Genomic DNA, 24,180 nt, shown 5'->3' on the forward strand with positions numbered 1-24,180 from the left:
AGACAGGTTCTAACAGTAAACTGTGGCTAAGGGATCATAGCCACTTAAAGTGACTGATTGGAAAAGTCAGCATTGGAGATGATAAGACGACTGGGCTACTGTACAGAAAGATTTACACTCACTGTCTACAGTGGAGCCGAAACAGGGTTAATTTCCGAGCTGAATTAAACATGCCACAAGGAACACCAAGGTTCATTAGCCTGATGAACTTTTTTGTACATTGCAACTGATGTTTCCTTGGGCCTTTTCCAGCACTGTCAGGTGTTTAAGTTGGGCTGGGACGTTGCAAGAGAGAAAACTATTACACATTTCCTGCGCCAGTAATTTGTTTCATCTGGGCCCCAGGCAGGCATGTTGCATTAACTCTTCAGGGTGAGTCAGATGTTAAACCTCTATTGCGGTAAACACATTATGTCATGCAACACATTTGACAGCCTGCCAATCTCCCAAACATGTGACTACTGTCACCAGGATGGGCAGGGGTGAGTCAAAGGAAATTGCCAGCCGTGGCAAAGTAGGTAGCACGCTCATCTCTGAATTGGATAATAGTGGGTTCAAGTCCCACTCCAGAAACTTAAGCACATGGATGTAACTGCATTGGAAGCAGTTCAGAAAAGGTTTACCAGACTAATACCTGGAATGGGTGCGTTGTTTTATGAGGAAAGGTTGGACAGACTAGGCTTGTATCTGCTGGAGTTTAGAAGAGTAACAGGCGACTTGATTGAAACATCTAAATTCCTGAGGGTCCTTGATAGGGTGGATGTGGAGAGGATGTTTCCTCTTGTGGGAGAATCTAGAACCGGGGTCACTGGTTAAAAATAGGGGGTCGCCCATTTAAAACAGAGATGAGGTGAAATTTTTTTCACTCAGAGGGTTGTGAGTCTTTGGAACTCTCTTCCTGAAAAGGTGGTGGATGCAGAGTCTTTGAATATTTTTAAGGCAGAGGTGGATTGATTCTTGGTAAGCAAGGGGTTCATAGGGAATCGGCGGTAGTTGCTCTGCAGATTTCAGGTTACTATCGGATCAGCCATGAGCTTAGTAAATGGCAGAGCTGGCTCAAGGGGCTGAATGGCCTACTCCTGCTCCTTGTTCATATGTACATTGTCAGAGGTATTGTCTTTCAAATAAGGCACTAGCAAGTTCCAGAAAGCACGGGTAGTGGAGAAAATCGAATAGGTGGGTAAAGTCTATGATAGAACACAAGAATTAGGAGCAGGAGTAGTCCATTTGGCTCCTTAAACCTGCTCCGCCATTCAATAAGGTCATGGCTGGTCTGAAAGTGGCCTCAGTTCCACTTTCCTGCCTGCTCCCCATAACCCTTGACACCTTTGTCGATCAAAAGCCTACCTCACAGCTGTAGCAACACTTAGGTTCTTTAAACTTGATTCCCCTTGCAACAATATTCCATTGCCTTCCTAATCACTTACTGTACTTACAAGCTAACCTTTTGTGATTCATGTATCATGACACCCAGATCCCTCTGTACCTGAGAGTTCTGCAGTGCCTCTCCATTTAAATAATATGCTGTTTTTTTTCATTCTCCCTGCCAAAATGGACAAGTTCACCTGTTCCCACGTGATAATCCATCTGCCAAATTTGTGCCCATTCACTTAACCAATCTCTATCCCTTTGCAGGCTCCTTATATCCTCTTCACATCTTACTTTACTACTTACCTTTGTGTCATCAGCAAAGTTAGCAACCATACATTTGATCCCTTGTCCGAGTCATTGATATAAATTGTAAATAGCTGAGGTCCCAACACTGATCCCTGTGGCACTCCACTGGTTACAGCTTGCTAACCTGAAAATGATTCATCTATTCATACTCTGCTCCCTGTTAGCTAACCAATCCCTGATCCATGCTAATGTGCTACCTCCAACACCATGAACTTTCCTATTTTGTGTAATAACCATTGATTTGGCACCTTGTCAAATGCCGTTTGGAAATCCAACTACACTGCATCACAGGTTTGAGGGTAGACCCCACTGGCTGTGGAGATTAAATGGTAGAATTTCCAACCATTAGTGAAGCAGTGCTTTTGCTACCTTGCTCCCAATTGTCTTTTCTCAGTCTCAAAATACTTGCCTTTAAAGGGAGTCCTATTGCATCTCTATAATGTGTTGAATTACATCAGAAATCACTGAACCCTAAACGGAACAATCAGGTGAAGTAGCAGTCAAACCAGTAATGGCCAAAGCAACACCATGGCCTAAACTTTACCCTTGATGGGCATGCACAATGGGTGGGCCCACGATCGGTCAGCAAAGAGGCCGCTGCCCGCGAATGGCCCCCGACTGCGATTCCAGGCTGGCCAATTAAGGCCCACCCAGCATGAAAGGCATCTTCGCAATGGTCGGGAAGAGGCGCCGGGGGACGGGGGCCTGTCAGCCGCAGGGTACAATGGTGACCAGGCGGCCGGCTTAACAACGGCTCAGGCAGCTCCCTGAAGGCTGCCAGGGAAGAACATGTTTGCAGCATTGTCAACACTGAAGTTAAGGCCTCAAGTGCAGCTGGAATGCCAGGCAGGAGGGCAAGTCGGGTGGGCACTTGTCCCCCTGGTTTTCGGATGAGTGCCTCGCGATCCTCCTGGCTGCCAAGAGGTCCTTGTCCTCAGAGCCAGAAGGAGGAGGCCACCACACCTAACAAAAAGATTTTGGGAGGAGGTGGCAGCACAGGTCATCAGTCACGATGTTATGCAGCGCACATGGGTGCAGTGCCACAAAAGGTTTAGTAACCCGCTGCGCTTGGTAAGGGTGAGTACCGTGTTGGCTTGTGTGTTGAAGTGTTAAGGTCTGGCTGTCCCCCCACCATGGAGCTCAGGGGTGTTGACATCAGAGCTGGCCAAAGGGGTGAGTCCTGGTTGCTTGGACTAAGTGCCTAGCGGCTCGAGGGCCACATCTCGGATGTGTCCTGCAAGGTGTTCCTCAGGTTGGGTTGGCCAGGCTGCAGTGGTGCCGCAAGTAGAGAGTGGACTAATCAACGCTCCTCTGTTCTTTCAGGAGAAAACATCCCATAACAATATTGAGAGGTCGTGGACTGGCGGGGGACCCCCACACCTCCTAATCCTATCCAGATTTGAGCAGGACTCCTTGGAGGTGGAGAGGCACCTTGATCAACCGGCTGTGGAGAGGCTGGGCTGTCAGACGAAGGTAAGAGTGCAGTGCACAGAGCTGAGAGTTTTGGATGGTGCAAACATTCTAGTGTAGTCTTGTCATTGACATGAGCCTCAAAACTGGATTCCCCATTGATCATTGAAAAACGATGGCACCATGAAGCAGATCTCCATTGTCTCACCAGGGTGCCTGGCATGCACAGTGACAGTGTGATGATTAAACTAATGACACGTTGTTGTCCTCCCTTAGATTCACCAGCACGCACTCAAGCGCAGGAGCCTGAAGAGCCACCCGTGACGCCAGAGGACCACCAGGTTTCACATGCACCTGACTCACACCCGCTCTCTGAACCAGGCACCAGCACAGATACCAGCACCTCCGCGGGCATTAGATCCTCGGCTAGAATATCGGAGCACTTCACACTCGCTTGAGGAGCTGGCGGAGGCAGAGAGTGCTCAGGGCGCCGGCAGTCAGAGGACTGCTGGAGACCAGGACGATACTGAGTCAAAGACAGGCAACCTGGAGTTGTCCATTAGGCAGCAGATGCTGGATATCCAGTGGGATATGTGAGAGGATCTGGCGGAAATCCATGAGGGTGTGCGTGCCATGGTCTCTGTTGTAGAGGTGTCCACGTGGAGCATGAGCACTACTTTGACCTTCATGGCTGAGCGCAATGCCTCCTCCATTGAGAGAGTGGCGACTCTCATGGAGAGGCAGCTCCAGGGACAGAATCAGGGGTTCCTGGGGTTGCGCTCAGACCTGCAAGCCCTCACACAGGCAATGACCTCAGGTGGTCAATACCAGTGTGGGAGATGGATGAGGCGCCCAGTATCCCAGCCAGGTACCCGTCCATCAATGACAAGCAGGGAGGTCCAGATCAACCTCACTTTGGTGCACGAGCCGCATGTCATCTCTGTGGGCTCCACTCAGGGCGCTCTGGATGACGGCACCAGCTCCTCCGCCCCTCTGCCAGTGACCGTGGCATCTGATGAGGCTGCGACGATTGGGGAGATGCCAGTCATGGCACTGGCTGCTCCCACCCAGTCAGGGCCAGCACAGGCTCCACGGCCAAAGGATGACCACCAAGGTCATCAAGGCCAACAAGACACCAGAGTCAGCAACTGTCTCCAATGCCGCTGCCAGCAAGGTGGAGGGAACCAAGCTTAGCACACACAAACGTAAGTATAAGGAACCATTGAGCACAAGAGGGACTGGTCACAGCTGACCTTCTATTATGTAATGTTTTGTTTATATTTACCGGTCTGAGAATGAAGACCAGAGAAGGTTATGTTAACTTTTTTGAATTTTCAAAATGAGATCAATTTTGTTTTTGCCATTATGGCCCAAGTATGCTTCACCTTTGTATTTTTTTGGTGCAGGGCATGCTGGGTATGAGTGGCTCCAAAATTTATTGCACAGGCACTGAGTGGACCTTGGGTTCAAATGAAAGGGTCATTTCAGACATCCGGGATGGAGGTGGCAGCCCTGGCATGAGGTGGAAGCTGACCTTTGGCAGCCGAGTTGAAGGAGCGTTGGATCAAGCTGTCCCTGGTGTCCCTGCCTCCCTAAAGGACACAGAGATTTGTCTCCACACTCCCAGTTTTCTCCTAGCCGTGCTCCTCTTCTGACTCACTCCTGGATTCATCCTCTGTGGCCTGTGGAGCTGCGTCAAGACCCTCTTCCTCCAGTGGGTCCCCCCTTGCCAGTGCCAGATTGTGCAGAGCGCAGTATGCAACCGCTACCAGTGACACGTGCTCTGGGGGTACTGTAGTGCTCCCCTTGAACAGTCCAGGAATCAGAAAAGTGTCTTCAGAAGACCTATGGTCTTCTATTCCTGCCTTTATTGAGGCATGACTCCTGTTATACCTGCTCTGCCTCTGCCCTTGGGTGGTGGAGAGGTGTCATAAGCTACCTTTTCAACGGATAGCCTTTGTCACCCAGCAGCCATCCATCCAGTTGGGCTGGAGCACTGAATAGTCTCAGCATTTGGGAGTGTCTGAGGATATAAGCGTCATGGGAGTGGCCAAGGTACCTTGCACAGACATGCAGAATCTACATCATGTGGTCACACACTATCTGGACCTGTTGACGAAGGTACCCGGCTGACCCGCTGGCACCTTGATGGTCACATGTGTGCGGTCGAATGCACCCTGGATGCTGGGGAACCCAGCAATCGCTGCAAAGTTTCAGCCTCGCTCAGCCTGGCTGGCCTTGTCCTTACAGAAATGAATAAATGTAATTAACTGCCTGAACTGGGCTTCTGTCACCAGCTTGATGCAACTGTGGACCTGATTGGGAGACTCCACACAGATCCCCTACTGAACCCTGGAAGGAGCCGGAGGCATTGAGTTTGAGGGCCACTGTGACCTTCAGAGCCTCTGGCATGGGGTGTCCACCCACACAGTCGGAGCTGACCTCAGGCCCAATCATCTGAAAATGGAGGTCTCAGTCTCCCTGGAGAAGCGGAGCCTCTTTCGGCATTGCACCTCGGACATATTGAGGTAGCTGTAAACCCTGGCAGCAGGATAGTGGCGAATTCTGTGGCTCCTTCTGCCTTCTACCACCTGCTGGCCCTGAGCCTCTTGTGCCTGCACCTCTCCTCCCACAGGTCCCTCCACTGAAAGCTGCATTGGGACACCTCCCTCCTCTCCCTCCTGCTCCTCCTCAGAAGAGGTGCCTCCAGCGGAGACCACAATCCCCATTACCAGGGTAACAGAAGGCTGCCTGATGCCTGGAAGGGTCCACATGGTCAAAATCCCCCGGGGGCCTTGGAGACACCAATGAGTCCTGAGCTGAAGCCTAGAAATGCTAAGAATGATGCTCAGAACCGAGGTGAAGCTGTCATGTTCAAATAAGCAACCAACTGCAAACTATCTCCAAAACTCCCCGTTACTCACACTGACAATGCCGCTGACCCTTTTTCTCCTACCCTTGGATGAGGTTTTGCAAAATGTGGGCTGTCTGCCTGCCTGCTTTGCCCGTGCGATGAGCTCAAGATGGCACGGGCAGCGTAAACTCTTGTTCAGTTGGGTTTCAATGGGAGACAGAAAAGGCATGTAAGAAAGGCAAGGTTACAGTGATCATGGGGGATTTCAATATGCAGGTAGACTGGGAAAATCAGGTTGGTAGTGGATCCCAAGAAAAGGAATTTGTGGAATGTCTACGAGATGGCTTTTTGGAGCAGCTTGTGGTGAAGCCCACTAGGGAACAGGCAATTCTAGATTTAGTGATGTGTAATGAGGCAGATTTGATAAGGGAGCTTAAGGTGAAGGAACCCTTAGGAGGAAATGACCATAATATGATAGAATATACCCTGCAATTTGAGAGGAAAAAGCTGGAACCAGATGTAACGGTATTACAGTTGAATAAAGGCAACTACAGAGGCATGAGGGAGGAGCTGGCCAGAATTGACTGGGAGATGAGCCTAACAGGAAAGACAGTGGAACAGCAATGGCAGGAGTTTCTGGGAGTAATTTGGGAGACACAGCAAAAATTCATCCCTAGGAAGAAGAAGCATACTAATGGGAGGACGAGGCAACCATGGCTGACAAGGGAAGTCAGGGACAGCATAAAAGCTAAAGAGAAAGCACACAATGCGGCGAAGAGCAGTGGGAAACCAGGGGATTGGGAAGCCTACAGAGGACAACTAAAAAAAGAAATAAGGAGGGAGAAGATTAAATATTAAATTAAAGATCCATGTCTACTACAGCACAGAAGACATGGCCTAATGGATTTTACTAGCAGGAAAGGCCTTCAGGCTAAAGAAATACATTGTTTTTGATACATCAGCTGCATCTCATCAACACACTTGGAACGAGGTCTGGGAAATTGGTTTGCTCAATTCAATAGGGTGCAGAGAATGATTCCTGCGGTACGGTGGGAAACACAGAAACCAGCTCCCGTCCCATTGGAAGATCCCTCAAATAGCAGCAAAATTGATGATCATATAATCTTTTCCCACAACAATGGTTGAGGGATAAATGTCATCCAGGACTCTGCCCTGTTCCTCTTCAAAGTAATGCAGAGAGATCACTTGAGGGCTGCTGAGAAGGCAGGAGGGGTCTCAGTTTAAAGCTTCACCAGAATTAGGGCAGCACTCCCTCAGTATGTCACCAGATAGTGGTCAGCACAGGCTTTAGGCTCACGTTTACTTGGAGCAGGCCAAGAACTCATGACCTTCAGACTCAGAGTTGAGAGTGATAGCCACTGAGCTACTGCCTGGAACAGGGGAAAAGGCATTTGGCAAGTTTGATGTTTGGCAGTGATCCATAGTAAGATGGCTCCACTGGAAGACCATCATGGTGAGACTCCTCGTTTGTTAGACGATCACTTTGGCAGCAGCGCCCTGGATGGTCAGTTAAATCTGCAACCAAGAGGGCTGAGGGCAAGCACAACATGGACAAAACTGGTTTACGAGCACAGGTTCATCGGGTTTCAGATTTTGGTTTTGGCTTCTTGTTTTAACGCAGTTTTCTGTTTCTGCAGTTGCTGTGGGGTACAATGAAGACAGACATTGGGCAAATGTACAGCATTACAATGAAGCCTCTAAAGTACTTCTCCTGGCGCTAAATCAGAAGGTCTTGGTTCAAGCTGCACATTAGAGATTTCAGTACAGAGCCCTAAGCTGTTCCTCTAGTGTGGTACTGAGGGAGTGCTGCAATGTTAGAAATGCTGTCTTCCGAATGAACTGTTAACCTGAGGATCCCTCTGACCTATTCGGTTAACATGAATGATCCCATGGCGTTATTCTGAAGCAGAATACAGTATGTTCTCTCTGGAGTTTTGGCCCAATATCATCATCCAACGTCACTAAAATAGATTACCTGCTCATTTATTTCACCCTTGGGGCTCCAGGGGAGGCAGTGGCACAGTGGTATTGTCAGTGGGTTAGTAATCCAGAGACCCAGGGTAATGTTCTGGGGACCTGGGTTCAAATCCCACCATGATGGCTGGTGGAATTTGAATTCAATAAAAAATCTTGAGCTAAAAGTCTCATCATCATGATGAGGAAACCATTGTTGATTGTTATAAAAACCCACCTGCTTCACTAATGCCCTTTAGGGAAGGGAAATTTGCTGTCCTTTCCTGGTCTGGCCTACTTGTGACACCAGACCCAACAATGTGGTTGACCCTGAACAAGCCAGCAATGCCCACGCCCCATGAATAAGCTCTTTGTGGGAGCTAGCTGTGCTCAAATTGGTTTTAACGTAAGAAAATAATTTGTCACGGTCAAACACCTATGGGCTGAAGTGACACTTTGGTGCAGCACTGTCAGAGGTGCCATCTTTCAGGAGAGGCATTAAACTGAGGCCCTCCCTGCCCTCGCAGATGGATATAAAAGACCCCAAGACACTATTTCAAAGATACAGGGAGTTATCCCTGTGTCCTGACCAATACTTCATCCACAACCAACGTCATTAAAACAGACTATCTGCTTATTATCTCATGTTTCCTACATTATAACAGTGACTACACTTCATGTGGGGTTAATGTGGGACTAAGTACAGTACCACCCGCACAGTGAGGTACGAGAGCACCTGACCTGCGCCAAGGGCCAGTCTGCTGTTGAACAAAACTGTGTTCCAACGAGCATAGAGACAGCCCCTGGCTTGTAACCTTTACTGCATATCAGTAAATAGTTCTAAGAGTCAATAAAGACACTTATGTATGACTACGAAGGTTTCTTCAAACCTACTGATCTGTAACCAACACCGTACAACAGACTTTAAGGGAGGTCTTAATGAGGATACTGAGGTAGAGAGGCAGAGAGGTGGAGGGTGGATATTCCAATGCTTAGAGCCTAGGCAACAGAAGGCACTTCCACCAATAGTGGAGCAATTAAAATTGGTGATGCACAAGTGTCCAAAATTTGACAAGTAAAGAGTTCTCACTGGGCTGTGGAGCTGAAATAGAGGTAGAGAAGGGCATTTGAAAACAAGGATGAGAATTTTAAAATCAAGTCGTTACTTGACGGGGAGCCACTGTAGGTCAGCAAGCACAGGTGTAATAGGCAATGGTTGTTGTGCGAGTTAAGACATGGGCAGCAAGTTTCTGTAGGGTAGAATATGGGAGGTCAGCCAGTTGTGTGTTGGAATAGTCAAGTCTGAAGGTGAAAAAGGCATGGATGAGGGTTTCAGTAGCAGATGAGCTGAGAGACAGGGATAGAGTTGGACGATGTTATGGAGGTGGGAATAGGCAGTCTTAGTGATACCACGAATATGAGGCCAGAAGCTCATCTCACGGTCAAGTTTGTGAACAGACAGGTTTAGTCTCAGGTTGTTGCCAGGGAGAGGAATAGAGTTGGTAGCTAGGAAATGGAATTTGGAGTGGGTTAGAAAGTCAATGGTTTCAGCCTTCCCAATATTTAATTGGAGGAAATTTCTGTCCATCCAGATTTGAGCAGGCTGTGCTGATGGCATAAATGGGGGGACTGCCTGGGAGACGTTCCTGGTTGGTGTTTGACATTGAGCCACTTTTGACTCAATGATGGAACTTGGATTGTTAGAGGGTTACGTCGCTCATGTTAATTTTTTACTTCTAAGTGCAAACTCACTGTTATTTGGTACAGTTCTCGCTTTTGGGTTGGAAGGTTATGGTTTTCCAGTTGAGAGACAAGTTGGCCACAAATTATTTTCTTATGCTAAAATGAAAACAAAATATGAATGGAGGTTAAACCACTTTGTTTTCAGGAGTATTACACACATCCAAAATTATACACTTAGCAAGATGCACTGAAGTGAGCAACACTGCATAATGTTTTAGTTCACAGCCATATGACATTAAAGAATTTCCTATCAAAACACTGAGCACTAATTAAAACATTTATGTGCCTGAACTCCTGACACCGTACCTGAGATCCAACCTTTGGGCTTTGGGAGTTCAGGTCCACCACATGAAATGCACTTAAAAATTTGAACGGCTTCATAATACTTTCTTTGTTTGGTAGAAGCCGTTTGAAATTTTTGCCTGCGCACTTTGAAGTAATATCTCATTACGCAAACCGCTGTTAATCTCAGTCTTTCAGTTTAAGGCATTAGTATGGTTCACTGGCAGACACGTCTGTTTTCTAGAGAGAGTGTCCTGAATTTCTTGACATGTTCCCAATCTTAAAGTGAGGCCTTATGTTAGGCCTTGGCTCCCACCATCCAGGGGTCTGCAGGTGGCCTAAGTCAAGGCTGTTGCCAAGGGTCCGAGGCAAACAAAGCCATATTATTTTCCCATCAAAGGTTTTTTTTTAAGGAAAAGACACAGTGGAAAATATTGCAAAACTCTGGGTTATTTCACTCAGAGCGTTAAAAAAAAACTGCTCATGATTTATGGTATGTTTGATGCTAATTTAAAATTGACCAAATATTTTTCTTCCACTACAGCGTGACTGTGGCTGTGAGTTATTCAGGAATCTGGGCCAAGGTTTCTTGAGGGGGTCAGCAGTGATGGCTGTGGGGGTGGGGGGACGGTGGTGGAGGGAATGCAAGGGGCTGGTGTGGGAGCAGGAGGCTGGGAATCTGGCGCACAGCTCAGGGGACCCTTTATCATTATCAATAAGAAGCAGTTGGTTCGAATCCTGCCTGACTTTTCCTTTTCTCTCCCAGGATGAGAGCTTCCCTTTTGGTAACAATTCCAGATGTGGAATTCCCAGCCTCCTTTGCCTGCCTCAATTCAGCAGGGTATAAATACCGCAATTAATAGTCATAAATCATAACTCACAGAAAGAAAAAGAAAATTTGCTTCAGCTCAGTGGGGGATTTTTTTTTCAGAATAACTCCCTGTTCCCTGTAAAAGTCAGTGGGAAACAGCAACATGTTAAAAGAGTTAGCAGATAAGTGATCCCTGAACAGAATGCAAACAAGGCAAGCAGGCTTCCTTCTGAAAAGCGCTGCCAAACTGAATAGGGCATTTTCAAAAGCTGCTCAGTTTACTTAGGGGTGAATTTTAGTCTTCAGACGTCAATTTGCAAAGCTGTGGGGTGTGCGCAGTGCTGCGCCTGCTCCCGGTTAAGCAACAGTGGGATTTGAAAAATTCTCATCCCTGTACTCAAATCCCTGCCTGGCCTCGACCCTCCCTTTCTCTGTAACCGACTCCAGTCCTCTGAGGTATCCGGGCCACTCCAGTTCCGGCCGATTTTAATTGCTGCGCCGTTGATGGCCGTGCCTTCAGCTGCTGAGGTCCTAAACTCTGTAATGTCACCCCTAAATCTCTCTCTGCCGTTCCACCCCACTTTCCTCCTTTGAGACACTCCTTAAAACCTGGCTCTTGGACCAAGCTTTTGGTCATCTGACCGAATACCTCCTTATGTGGCTCAGTGTCAAGTTTTGTTTGATATCGCTCCTTGGCGTGGTTTTAATATGTTAAAGGCGCTATATAAATATGTTTTTTGTTATTGGAATGGAATTAATTGGAAATGTCCTTCAAAGAGCCGGCACAGATACAATGGACCTAATTGCCCCCCCACTTTGTTGTCTTGTTCTACCGCTTTTCTGATTATCCATTGGAGAAGATCAGCCACCAATGTAGAACCTGCTCGACTTGCAATTCCACCCATCAATTGGTCTTAGGACGTGGGAGTCACTGGCCCTATTGCCCTCCCCTAGCTGACCTGAGGAGGTCACTGCGAGCCTTCTCCCTGCATGACCAATGGTTTTTACAACTGAGTGTCTTGCACTTCAGGGAAGCAGACAAAGCTTACAAAATTGATAGGCATGAGAAAAACTAGCTGATATAGCAATTCTTTACAATAGCTGTACCATCATGGCATTTTCTCACACACCCCTATGTGCCATTCACCCATGGAACCATGTAAACACCTGAAGGAGCCACAAAAAAAACCCCAGAGTCCACAAGGGAAGAAAAAACTCTGAAAACTGTGTTCTGAACTCCACCCCCCCCCCACCCACCCACCCACTTCAGGTAATTGTAGCTAGTCCAGGACATCAAATGGGGCACATAAAGACATAACTTCTATTTGATACAATCGTTACCCCAGCCAGGAACATTCATTTGTACAGTGCCACAACGTAATGGGATGTCTTTGGATAAAATGAAAGACTTTTGCCATCTCAGGACATCTCAAGGTGTTTTACAGCCCATGAAGTACTTTTGAAGTGTAGGCACTGTCGTAATGTAGGGAACCATAGCCACTAATCTGCACGCAGCAATATGACAATGTCCAACAAATCTGTTTTAATTTAATTTTGATTGAGGGATACATACTGGCCACAGAACTGGGGGTGAGCTCACCTGCCCTCCCTCAAAATAGTACGTTGGTATCTTTTGTGCCCACTTACCTGGGTACATGGTTTAACATCCCATCCAAAAGGTACCACCTCCTCCAATAGACTAGACCTATATTCTCTGTTTACGTGGGTGATAGGGGATCTAATCTAAGGAGCTTGTCAGGGTGAATTCTGAGAAAATGTTTCCACTGACCAAGGAGTTAGAGCACGCAGAATAGAATCATGGCCTGGGATTTTGCGGCCCCGCTGTGGCAGGACTCTCTATGGGGCTTTCAGCGGGACCAGATGATCCAGGCGGCAGGCAAGGGCCGGAAAATCTCACCCATGGCTACAGCATAGAAGGAGGCCATTAGGCCCCTCTAGACCACACCAGCTCTCAGCAAGAGCAACCCACCTGCCATTTCTTTGTAACCCGGCAATTGTTTTCTCTTCAGCTGATTTTCCACTTCCTGTTTGAAAGCGCAATTGGATATCTGCCTCCACCACACTCTCAGGTAGCGCATTCCAGATCCCAACCACTCGCAGCGTAAAAGGATGTTTTCCTTAGGTCATTTTTGGTTCTTTTGCCAATCATCTTAAATCTGACTCGGCTGGCTCTCAACCCTTGCGCCAATGGGAACAGCTTCTTCCTATCTACTCTGTCCAGACCCCTCATGATTTTGAACACCTCTATCAAATCTCCTCTCGGCCTTCTCTCCTCTAAGAAGAACAACCTCAGCTTTTCCAGTCCGTCAACGTAATTGAAATTCCTCATCCCTAGAACCATGTAAATATAAATGTAAATATTTCTGCAGCCTCATTAAAGCATTCACATCTTTCCTAAAATGTGGTGCACAGAACTGGACACAATACTCCAGTTGGGGCTGAACCAGTGTTTTCTAAAAGTTGATCATAATTTCCTTGCTTTTGTACCCTATGCCTCAATTTATAAAGCCCAGATTCCTGTCTGCCTTTATTATCCGCTTTCTCAACCTGCTCTATCACCTTCAATGGTCTGTGCACAAATACCACCAGATCCCTTTCCTCCTGTACCCCTTTTAGAATTGTAAACTTTATTTTGTAACGCCCCTCCTCATTCTTCCTATCAAAATGGGTCACTTCATATGTCTCTGCATTAAATTTTATCTGTCACGTGTCCGCCCATTCCACCAGCCTGTCTATCTCCTCCCGAAGTCCATCGCTATCCTCATCACAGTTCACACAGTTCGGGGTCATCTGTTGATTTTGAAATTGTGGTAAAATCTAAGTCATTAATATATTTTTTCGAAACTGCTTCTAAAAGCAAGTTGCTGTTGTTTTTTGTTGATCTATCAAATCCAAATAATATAGATGTCGGATGTTAAGTCGACCTTTGAAGCCTCAAAAAATCCCTCCAAAAACGGTAGTCAACTTATATACCAAGTGTGAAAATGAACCACTGGTGCGGGTGTGGGTGGTCACCATCTTTGTCATTCACCACATGGGGTCTGCTCTGCAGGGGCGTGCCTTAAACTCCCGCACATCTTCACAACATATCATCTGCTTGATCCCTTACACTCAGTTATAAGGTAACGATAAGAAAGACATCCATTTGTGGGGTGAAAAATTGAGGCTGACCACTCATGTGAGTATAGCATATCGTGGCTGAAAAGGGGGGGGCAGAGGGGAACGTAGTCGACTTATGCACTGGGTATATGCAGAAACATGATTTTTGGGCCTGAAAAATTGGGGTCGTCTTGGAAGCCAGGTTGACTTATATGCCGTGATCTACAGTCATCCATCTGGCAGTGGATGGTCCACAAGCCAATCCAATCGTCATTTGCAGAGGTTACTTTAATCTCTTAATTGGATGTTGAGGAAGAATGAAGACGGTGGTCCTTGGTGATGAGTTTATTTGAGATTCTGTTAGTTTTCTAAGCCTAAAGAGCTCAGTGGGCCTGTTTCACATCCTCTTTATCACCAAATGCAAAACGGCTGTTAGAGATAGATTAATTGCTAAAGATATGGGGCACTGTCAAGACACCACACTGCCAAGTGGCATTAGCATATACAGTTTTTACTGGTGTTTGTATAATAAGGAACTATTCCATTAAGGAAATGATTTACTCACTGACGGCTGTTCCCATTAAGAGGCTTCCAAATGGAAAGATTGTTTCATGGTTCCCTGCACTTCTCCAATTTTTACTGACCTGTTTTCCTAGCTGGAAGACTGAGTACAGGAACTCAGCCAGGAATAAAACAAAGAGTGTTACAGAGAGATTTGGGTAAGAACATGGGAACATACAGAATGAGAAAAGCATGTTCCAATGTCTGCACAGACCCCCCTGAGACTCCACCCAACAACAGCAACAATAACAACGGGCAATTCTGTAACATCTTTCACAGAGTAAAACATTTCAAAACACTTCGCAGAAGTGTTATAAAGTGACATTTGACAGTGAGCCACATATGAAGGTATTAGGGCAGGTATTGGTCAAAGCCTGGTCAAAGCTTTAAGGAAAAGGGGGAGAGGTAGAAATGTGGAAAGGTTTAAGGCAGGAATTCCAAAGCTTAGGACCGGATGGCTGAAGGTGTAGCCACCAATGGTGGAGCTTTTATCTAATCATTCATGGGATGTGGGCGTCGCTGGCTAGGCCAAATTTATTGCCCATCCCTAACTGACCTTGAGAATGTGATGTGAGCTGTCTTCTTGAACCTCTGCAGCCCATCTGGTACAGGTGCTGCTACGGAGGGAGTTCCAGCATTTTGACCCAATGACAGTGAAGGAACAACGATATCGTTCCAAGTCAGGATAGCATGTGCCTTGGAGGGGAACCTGCAGGTGTTGGTGTTCCCATGCATCTGTGGCCCTTGCCCGCCTAACTGTTAGAGGTCTCAGGTTTCCAAAGTGCTGTTGAAGGAGCCTTAGTGAGTTGCTGCTGTGCATCTTGTAGATGGTACACACTGCTGCTATGGTGCACCAATGGTCTAATTTAGTTGATGGGGTGCCAGTCAAATGGACTGCTTTGTCCCGGATGGTGTCAAACTCCTTGAGTGTTGTTGGAGCTGCACTCATCCAGGCAAGTGGGGAGTATACCATCACACTCCTGACATGTGCCTTGTAGATGGTGAACAGGCTTTGAGGAGTCAGGAGGTGAGTTACTCGTCACAAAATTCCCAAATTCTGACCTGCTCCTTTAGCCACAGTATTTAAATGGCTAGTCCAGTTCTGTTCCTGGCCAATAGTAACACCAGGGTGTTGATAGTGAGGGTTTCAGTGATGGTAATGCCATTGAATGTCAAGGGGCGGTGGTTAGGTTGTCTCTTGTTGGAGATGGTCATTGCCTGGCACTTGTGTGGCGCGAATGTTATTTGGCACTTGTCAGCCCAAACCTGGGTATTGGACATTGCTGCATTTGGACATGGACTGCTTCAGTATCTGAGGAGTCACGAATGGTGCTGAACATTGTGCAATCATCAGCGAACATCCCACCTCTGACCTTATGATGTAAGGAATGTCATTGATGAAGCAGCTGAAGATGGTTGGGCCTAGGACACAACCCTGAAGAACTTCTGCAGCGATGTCCTGGAGCTGAGGTGATTGCCCAGTGGTATTGTCACTGGACTAGTATTCCAGAAACCCAGGGCAATGCTCTGTGCGACCTTGATTCAAATCCCAACACAACAGATGGTGAAATTTGAATTCAATAAAAATCTGGAATTAAAAGTCTGATGATAGCCATGAAACTATTGCTGATTATCGTAAAAGCCCGTCTGGTTCACTATGTCCTTTAGGAAAATAAATCTGCTGTCCTTACCTGGCCTGGCCTTTGTGTGACTCCAGGCCCACAGCAATATGGTTGACTCTTAACTGTTAACCCTCTGACAAGGGCATTTAGGGATGGGCAATGAATGCTGGTCTAGCTAGCGATGCCCACATCCGTGAACGAATAGATTAAAACAACCACAATGGTCTTCCTTTGTGCCAGGTATGACTCCAACCAGTAGTTAATATCAAGGGCTGTCATTCTCACCTCTCCTCTTGAACTTAGGAAACCTAGGATGCATTAATGACAGGATTTGCACAAGTGGATGGAATTGGGGGAGGGCAGAGATCTGGAGGCTGTTACAGAGATAAGAAGAGATGTGACTATGAAGAACTATGGGGAACACAAAGGTGAGAATTTTCAAATCAAGTATTTGCTGGATGGGGAGCCAATACATGTCAGTGGGCACAGGGGTGATTGGTGAACAGAACTAGTGTAAGTTAGGATATGGACAACAGAGTTTCAAATAAGCTGAAGTTTATGGAGAATGGAAGTAGGCAGAGGGACCAGGAGTGTATTGAAATAGTCGAGTCTAGAGGTAACAATTAAGGCAAGGAAAGCAGGAGAAGTAGAGATGAAATGAGAGGTTTCAGAAGCAGATGAGCTGAGGCAGGAGCAGGGTCAGATAATGTTACGGAGATGGAAATAGGCAGTCCCAGTGATGACACGAATATGTGGTTGGAAAAACTGATTATCTAGTCATTATCACATTGCTAGTTGAAGGAACCTGCTGTGTGAACATTGTTTCCTATATTGCAACACTGACTACACTTCAAAAGTACTTATTAGACTGTAAAGCACTTTGAGACATCCAGTGGTCATGAAAGTTTCTATATAAATGCAAGTCTTTCTTCCTTTTCAAATGCATACTGCACAGGTCAGATCACCAACATCAGTGGACAGCCTCAAGCAGATTCTGGTTTATCTGTAAAGTGATGGTAGTAAAATCTGTGGGGCCCAAATTTAGTATTCTAAAGGTTGGAGGCAGTGCAAGGAGAACCTTGCATCTTCCATTCTCCTTGGCTAACCCAGACTTGCAACAAATTACTCCCCTCTATGTAAGTGCCTTTAGGATGGTACAGTGGTTAGGTTACTGGACTAATAATCCAGCAGTCAAATCCTGGGGACCTGGGTTCAAATCCTACTATGGCACCTGGAATATAATGCTAGTTTTATTAATAGCGAGTGAAACTATCATTGGTTGTTGTAAAAGTTAATCCCCTTTAGAGAAGGAAATCTACTATTCCTACCTAGCCTGGCCTATATTTGCCTCCAAGCCACTCAGTTCAAGGGCAATTAGGGATGGGCAACAAAATGCTGGTCCTTGCCAGTGACGCTCACATCCCATGAAACACATTTTCCAAGGCTCAGTGGCCCATATTTTCATTCCTGGGCAGGGTGCCCAGGAACAGGAGAATTCCAAGCTCTCCGGACCTGACCTTTAAAAATGGCTGCCGGACACTGACTTTTCAGTCTGACGGGGTGAGCCGTATTCGAGACTGGGGTGGGCGACCCCTGAAGAAGTGAGGAGGCGGGTATCGTGTGCGGAGGTGGGTGGAAGGCCTGCCCGAGGGCTCCAGCACTGTGTCCAAAAATTAACTAAAAGAATCAAACATCCCTCCAGCCCCCCACAGGGCCCCAACCCATACCATCTCACACCTCCATGGCTCCCCATGCCCGAAGTATGCCTCACAAACAACCCCTATTACCCCAATGCCCTGGTGTGCCACCGAACCACCCTCTATGGACCCTAGTACCCCCAAGTCAACCTATGCCTCTCAACCCATCCCATGGCCTTATATAACCCCCATACCAACATACGTCCCTCCACCCACCCCCATAGCCTTTATAGCCCCTAAGCTAACTTAGTACCCACTCATGCTAACTCATGCCCCCCCACCCACCACCCTTTGCTCTTAAACCTACCATGCCAACTCATCATGGTCAGATCTCAGAACCCATGCAAAGATGGGATAAAATAAAACTCTAAGTATCTCTTGCAGGCTTCACTATATTGAATAAAAACACTCTCATTCATAAAAACTCATTTACTGTATTTACATTCCTTCAACTAAATAAAGTTTTATAACAAATATTTCACTCAAGTGCACAATCCTTTACAACAACCATTGTGATTCATTGTCCCATTCAAGGAGACTCTAACCACTTGTAGCTGTCAATCAAACTGTGAAATGGCAGGCACCCCACCCCCTGCTGTGATAATGGATAATTGTGAAATCAGTCATGCAGCACTACTCCAGTAATGGAAACCATCAGGCTTATGTCAACAGACAGAGTGAAATAGCAGGCAATGATATTTTTAACACTCTAGGCTCCAATCTTTTTCAAAGACTTAGAAAGCAGGACTTTTAGATGCCTTGACAGCTCCCTCTGACAAGTGACATTGACAGCTCCCTTTGACAGGTGACATTGACACTCCCTTTGACAAGTGACATTGACAGCTCCCTTTGACAGGTGACATTGACAGCTCCCTTTGACAGGTGACATTGACACTCCCTTTGACAAGTGACATTGACAGCTCCCTTTGACAGGTGACATTGACAGGTCCTTTTGACACCTTTCACGGGCAAAACTTTGGGCCATTGTGTCCTGTAAAGTATTAGCTCATCAGTAGCTTTCCTTGTAACCTTCCATTCATATATTTACTCTTCAGATCTTTAAGAAAGAAGATGATATGCATTGCTATGCCGCCTTATTTTGTACTTCCCAGATGACATGTCAACACATTTCGTGCTCATTGAATTATTTTGGGTGTGTTGTTTTGTAGGAAAATATTACAACCATTTTCCTCAATATAAAATCCCACAGATAATAAATGGAATGGCCATTTGGCATGCTTTTGTTGGAAGAGGGAGGAATCTTGGTCCAAAAAACTCCCTGGTCTTCCTTAAATTATTCCAGCCAATTTTCAAAGTCCACCTGAATTTTTTTTAACTATTCATTCACGGCATGTTGGCATGGCTGGCAATGCCAGCATTTATGCCCCATCCCTAATTTCCCTTATCTTCTAGGGCATTAAGAGTCAACCACGTAATTGTGAATCTGGAGGCACATGTAGACCAAACTGGGTAAGGACGGCAGATTCCCTTCCCTAAAGGACATTAGTGAATCAGATGGGTTTTTACAACAATGCAGTAGTCACACGGTCACCATTACTGAGAGTAACTCTGTAGTCCAGGTTTATTTATGAGTTTAAGCCCCTCAGCTGCCATGGGATTTGAAATTATTAAAGTGGATCATCAGTCTCAATGTTTGGATTATTAGTCTACTCTCATAATCACTATGCTAGCATTCCTTTAAAAGACAGTTAATGGACCAGGCATTGATTGATTCAACAAGGAACCGACTCTACACATCCACCACTTTGTGGGAACAGGAATGCTGTCATGGAATGAACAGACCATGAACAAGACTGGAAATCACCATCCCAGAATAAGGAATATGTAGACTATCAAGAAATCAAGTAATCACTGCCAATAACTGGCTTTTGATCACCCAGATCCACTCAGAAGGGAGCACTTCATTGCCCTGGGATCTGCATAAGCCAAATGGCCGAAGCCAGGCACCCAATGATGCCTCGTGGTAAAGTGATGATGAGCAGAAAATCTGTTCTTAAGTGATTTTAGTTGAAAGATAAATATTGGCCAGGACGCAAGTCACAGAATTGTTACAGTGCAGAAGGAGGCTATTCAGCCCATTGTGTCTACACCGGGTCTCTAAATGAGCAATTCACCTAACACCATTCCCGCTTCCTTCTCCCTGTAAAGCTTGCACATTCTTTCTTTTCAGATAACTATCAATTCCCTTTCAAATACCTTGATTGAACCTGCCTCCACCGGGAAAACATTTCCTGCTCTTCTTCAAATAGTTTCATGTAGTTTCTAGGATCTTGCTGTGCACAAATTAGCTACCATGTTTCTTACATTACAACAGTGCCTGCACGCCAAGAAAAGAAATCACAGAATTGCGCAGAATTAAGCATTAGATTTGAGGCTTTCTAAGGTTATGAAAGGTGTTATATAAATGCAAGTCCTTCATTCCTTCCTTCCTTTCTTCTTTGCTTCCCTCCTTCTGTCTTTCCATCAGTTTGACCAAGCTTATATGTCAACCTTGTCGCAGCCGTCATGAATTGTCTTGATCCGGTGGCGTTGTGATTAACCTGACTCCCATGGAGAAGATAGCACAGAAAATTGCAAGGGTCCTATAATGGCAGGACATGGGCAAAGGTGAGGCAGAAGGCTGTGAAGAGCAGGTTCATGTTGATAGCTTTACCTTCAGGTGAAGGACATGGAGGAAACTCCTGTCCAAAGCACACTGTGGTTCTTCGACCGCCACCATCTATGGGGTTGGATGTGCTGAGGCACCTGCCGAGTAGCCTGAGTTCTCACCAACACCTTCCTGAGTGCTCTACTAAGTACATTAACAACCAATTTAAGGTAATCTGTCAAGGTTATAACATAGTTCGTTTATGCTTGCTAGAAGTGACATACATTCAGACGGAGGGACCCGTTCTCTTCAAACAAAAGGAATACGCTCAAGCCTCGTGCCTTTTTTGAATTACCCGGAACTTGTGGAGACTATAGTCCCATTTTGCTTGGGAAATGCGACAGCCAATCAGAATCAACTTATGAGCCAATCAGCCTCCCCTCCATTTTCTCTTCTAAAATAAATTATGATCGTTTGAAATTTGCCATTCTTGCATTTGTCCTGATGGTTTGAGGACAAAAAGCTTCGGCAACATGTCTCTCTTTTCAGCAAGATTATTTGGTCAATATCACGTTACTCTCTGTGGGTTCTCACTGTGTGCAAATTGGCTGCTAAGTTCCCTACATGTGACTTTGCTCCAAAGGATGTCATGTGCTTAGGTATGCCCTGAGCTAATCAAGGATGCATGTTTTTTTTCTAAAATAAGATAATTCAGGATGGAGTTTCAGCCAGTTAGCATTAGCTTTAGCAGTGCAATCTGGTAGAGGTCAGTCAAACCAATGCAAATCAACAGAGCATTTTAAACGGAAGCTATGTCTAGTACAAAATGAGTTTCTGTAATCTTTAGCACTGGTTTAAAAATCATTTCATCTGAGGTCAGCCCCACCCATAAAATTGGCCATGACCCCAGACCAACATGGCACGTTCCCGCTGCTGATTGCGTTCTCTGCTGCTTTTTGTGGAGGCTCTTCAACTTGGGCTTGGCTTCTCTCACACACCGTGATTAGGAGGCACCTTTTCAAAGTTTTCATTTGAGAAATAGGAGCAGGAGTAGACCATTCGGCCCCTCAAACCTGCTGCGCCATTCAATAGGATCATGGCTGATCTTCTACCTCAATTTCACATTCTTGCCCTAATCTCAAACCCTTTGATTCAAATCCAAAATTCCAAAAGCTCAAAGTCCAGAAATCTATCAATCTCGGTCTTGAATATACTCAGTGACTAAATATCCGCTTACAGCATTCCAAAGATAAACTTTACATGTTAAAAATACTTAATTTGTTTTATCCATTCATGGGCTGTGGGCTTCACTGGCTGGGCCAACATATATTCCCCATTCCTAATTGCCCTTGAGAAGGTGGTGGTGAGCTGCCTTCTTGAATGGCTGCAGTCCATGTGGTGCAGGTACAACCACAGTGCTGTTAGGGAGGGAGTTCTAGGACTTTGATCCAGCGACAGTGAAGGAACGGCGATATATTTTCAAGCTAGAGTGGTGTGTGGCTTGCAGGGGAACTTCCAGGCTGTGATGTTCCCATCTATCTGCTGGTCTTGACTTTCTAGATGGTAGTGGTCGTGGGTTTGGAAGGTGCTGTCTAATTTACCAAAGAACAGACTGGTGTACACCAATAGAATTGGTAAATCTTTCACTATAGTTTTTATTAATGTCATCTTTAATGATTTAAATTCAGGTAGCAGAGGACTAGACACTCCAATGAAAAATGAATTGGTTGCGATAAGCCCATTTTGAGCTATCTTAATAAAACTATACCAATTTACCATGCTTAAATAGATCAAGAAATATCTATGAAATACAAAGCAAAAAGAAGACAATAGCCCAGTCAGGTCCGGGAGTAGCTGGGTCAGGTCAGTGGAGGTGGTATGTGTGGCGAGTAGGAGCAGACTCGGAGGGAGTGTCTGGGAGCAGACTCGGAGGGAGGAGCACTGGAGCAGTGAGTATAAATCTAGCTTACCTCGGGGATTCGCGGCCTTGTCTCCAGGGAGCAGACTCGGAGGGAGGAGCACTGGAGCGGTGACCTCGGGGCACAGGGTAACTGAAGCCAAAACTGAAAAAGTGACATCATAGGAAAGCTGTGACCTGAATGGTTGATAGGAAATCTGCACCAAATTTGAAAAAAAAACACTGCAAAGCTAATTAATAAATTAATTATCGAAGTTGAGATGGCTGGGCAGGTGATGTGCTGTAGCTGTATGACTGGGAGCTGGCAGATCCCATTGCGAGCTGCAATGACCACATCTGCAGCAAGCGTTGATTGCTGGAGGAACTCTGGCTCAGAATTGATGGGCTGGAGTCCGAGCTCCGGACGCTGCGGCACTTCTGGGAGGGGGAGAGTTACCTGGACGCTTTGTTTCAGGAGGCGGTCACACCTGGTAGATTAAGTACCTCAAATCCGGTCAGTGGTCAGGATCAGCGGGGTGTGACTGCAAGTGAGGCAGATAGAGGGATCCTGTTTTCAGGAACAGAGGAGCTTCAGCTCTTGACCTTGTCCAACAGGTACGAGGTACTTGCTCCCTGTGTGGATGAGGAACAGGTCTGTAGGGAGGATGAGCCAGCTGACCACGGCACCGTGGCACAGGAGGCCATTCAAGAGGGGGGAGCAAAAAGACAAGTGTTAGTTGTAGTAGATTCTATAATTAAGGGAATTGATAGCATCTTTTGTAAGCAGGATCGAGAGTCCGCATGGTATGTTGCCTGCCCGGTGCCAGGGTGAGGGACATCTCTGACCGGCTTGAAAGGATATTGGAGAGGGAGGGGGAGGATCCAGTTGTTGTGGTCCACGTCGGGACAAATAACATAGGTAAGAGTAGGAAAGAGGACCTGTTTGGGGATTATCAGGAACTAGGAACTAAATTAAAGAATAGCTGCTCAAGGGTTATAATCTCCAGATTATTACCCGAGCCACGTGTAAAATTGGCATAGGGACGCGAGAATAAGGGAAGCAAACACGTGGCTAAAGGAGTGGTGCGGGAAAGAGGGGTTCCATTTCGTGGGGCACTGGCATCAGTATTGGAACAGGAGGGATCTGTACCATTGGGACGGTCTCCACCTGAACCGATCTGGGACCAATGTTCTAGCGAGAAAGGTAAATAGGGTGGTCAACAGAACTTTAAACTAGAAAGTTGGGGGGGGGGGGGTGGTGGTGGTGGGGAGGGAAGAGTAAAACTCCAGGAAATATGACTAATGGGAAACAAAGCAGCAGGTTAGCGTGTGGGGAGGGGTGGATTCAACTACATGGAAAATTATGGAAAAAACTGAAAAGAAAGGAGAGGCTATTAAAGTCCCCAGAACACAAAATAGGACGGAGTGTTTGGAAAGGGCTAGGAAGCTAACTTCAAGCACATCAGATAAAGGGATGACAATGAGAAAGGGGACGGGAAATACAGGACTGAAGGTGTTGTATCTGAATGCATGCAGTATACGAAATCAGGTAAATGAACTTGTGGCGCAGATTGAAATTGGCAGGTATGATGTGGTGGGCATTACGGAGACATGGCTGCAAGGGGATCAGAACAGGGAGCTAAATATCCAAGGATATACATCCTATCGAAAAGATAGGCAGGTTGGCAGAGGGGGTGGGGTTGCTTTGTTAGTAAGAAATGAAATTAAATCGATAGCAAGAAATGACGTAGGGTCAGATGATGTAGAATCTGTGTGGATAGAGTTGAGGAACAGCAAAGGTAAAAAAACCATAATGGGAGTTATGTACAGGCCTCTGAACAGTAGTCAGTATGTGGGGCACAAGATACACCAGGAGATAGAAAAGGTGTGTAAGAAAGGCAAGGTTACAGTGATCATGGGGGAT

The 24,180-nt window shown here is 46.2% G+C and overlaps 1 long non-coding RNA gene across 1 annotated transcript in view; it reads right to left on the reverse strand.

Moving 5' to 3' along the window:
• The window catches only part of LOC121284199, a 77,733-nt gene extending 67,654 nt beyond the window's left edge, over window positions 1-10,079 (reverse strand). The window contains exons 1-2 of the long non-coding RNA XR_005944452.1: window positions 9,965-10,079; window positions 9,668-9,754 (exon numbers count right to left, since the gene is read on the reverse strand). This is a non-coding gene — a long non-coding RNA (uncharacterized LOC121284199). The remainder of the gene's footprint in view (window positions 1-9,667; window positions 9,755-9,964) is intronic.
• Between the last annotated feature and the right edge of the window lie 14,101 nt (window positions 10,080-24,180).

This window comes from Carcharodon carcharias, chromosome 1 (genome assembly GCF_017639515.1).
Source record: "Carcharodon carcharias isolate sCarCar2 chromosome 1, sCarCar2.pri, whole genome shotgun sequence".
NCBI classification, from domain to species: Eukaryota; Metazoa; Chordata; class Chondrichthyes; order Lamniformes; family Lamnidae; genus Carcharodon; species Carcharodon carcharias.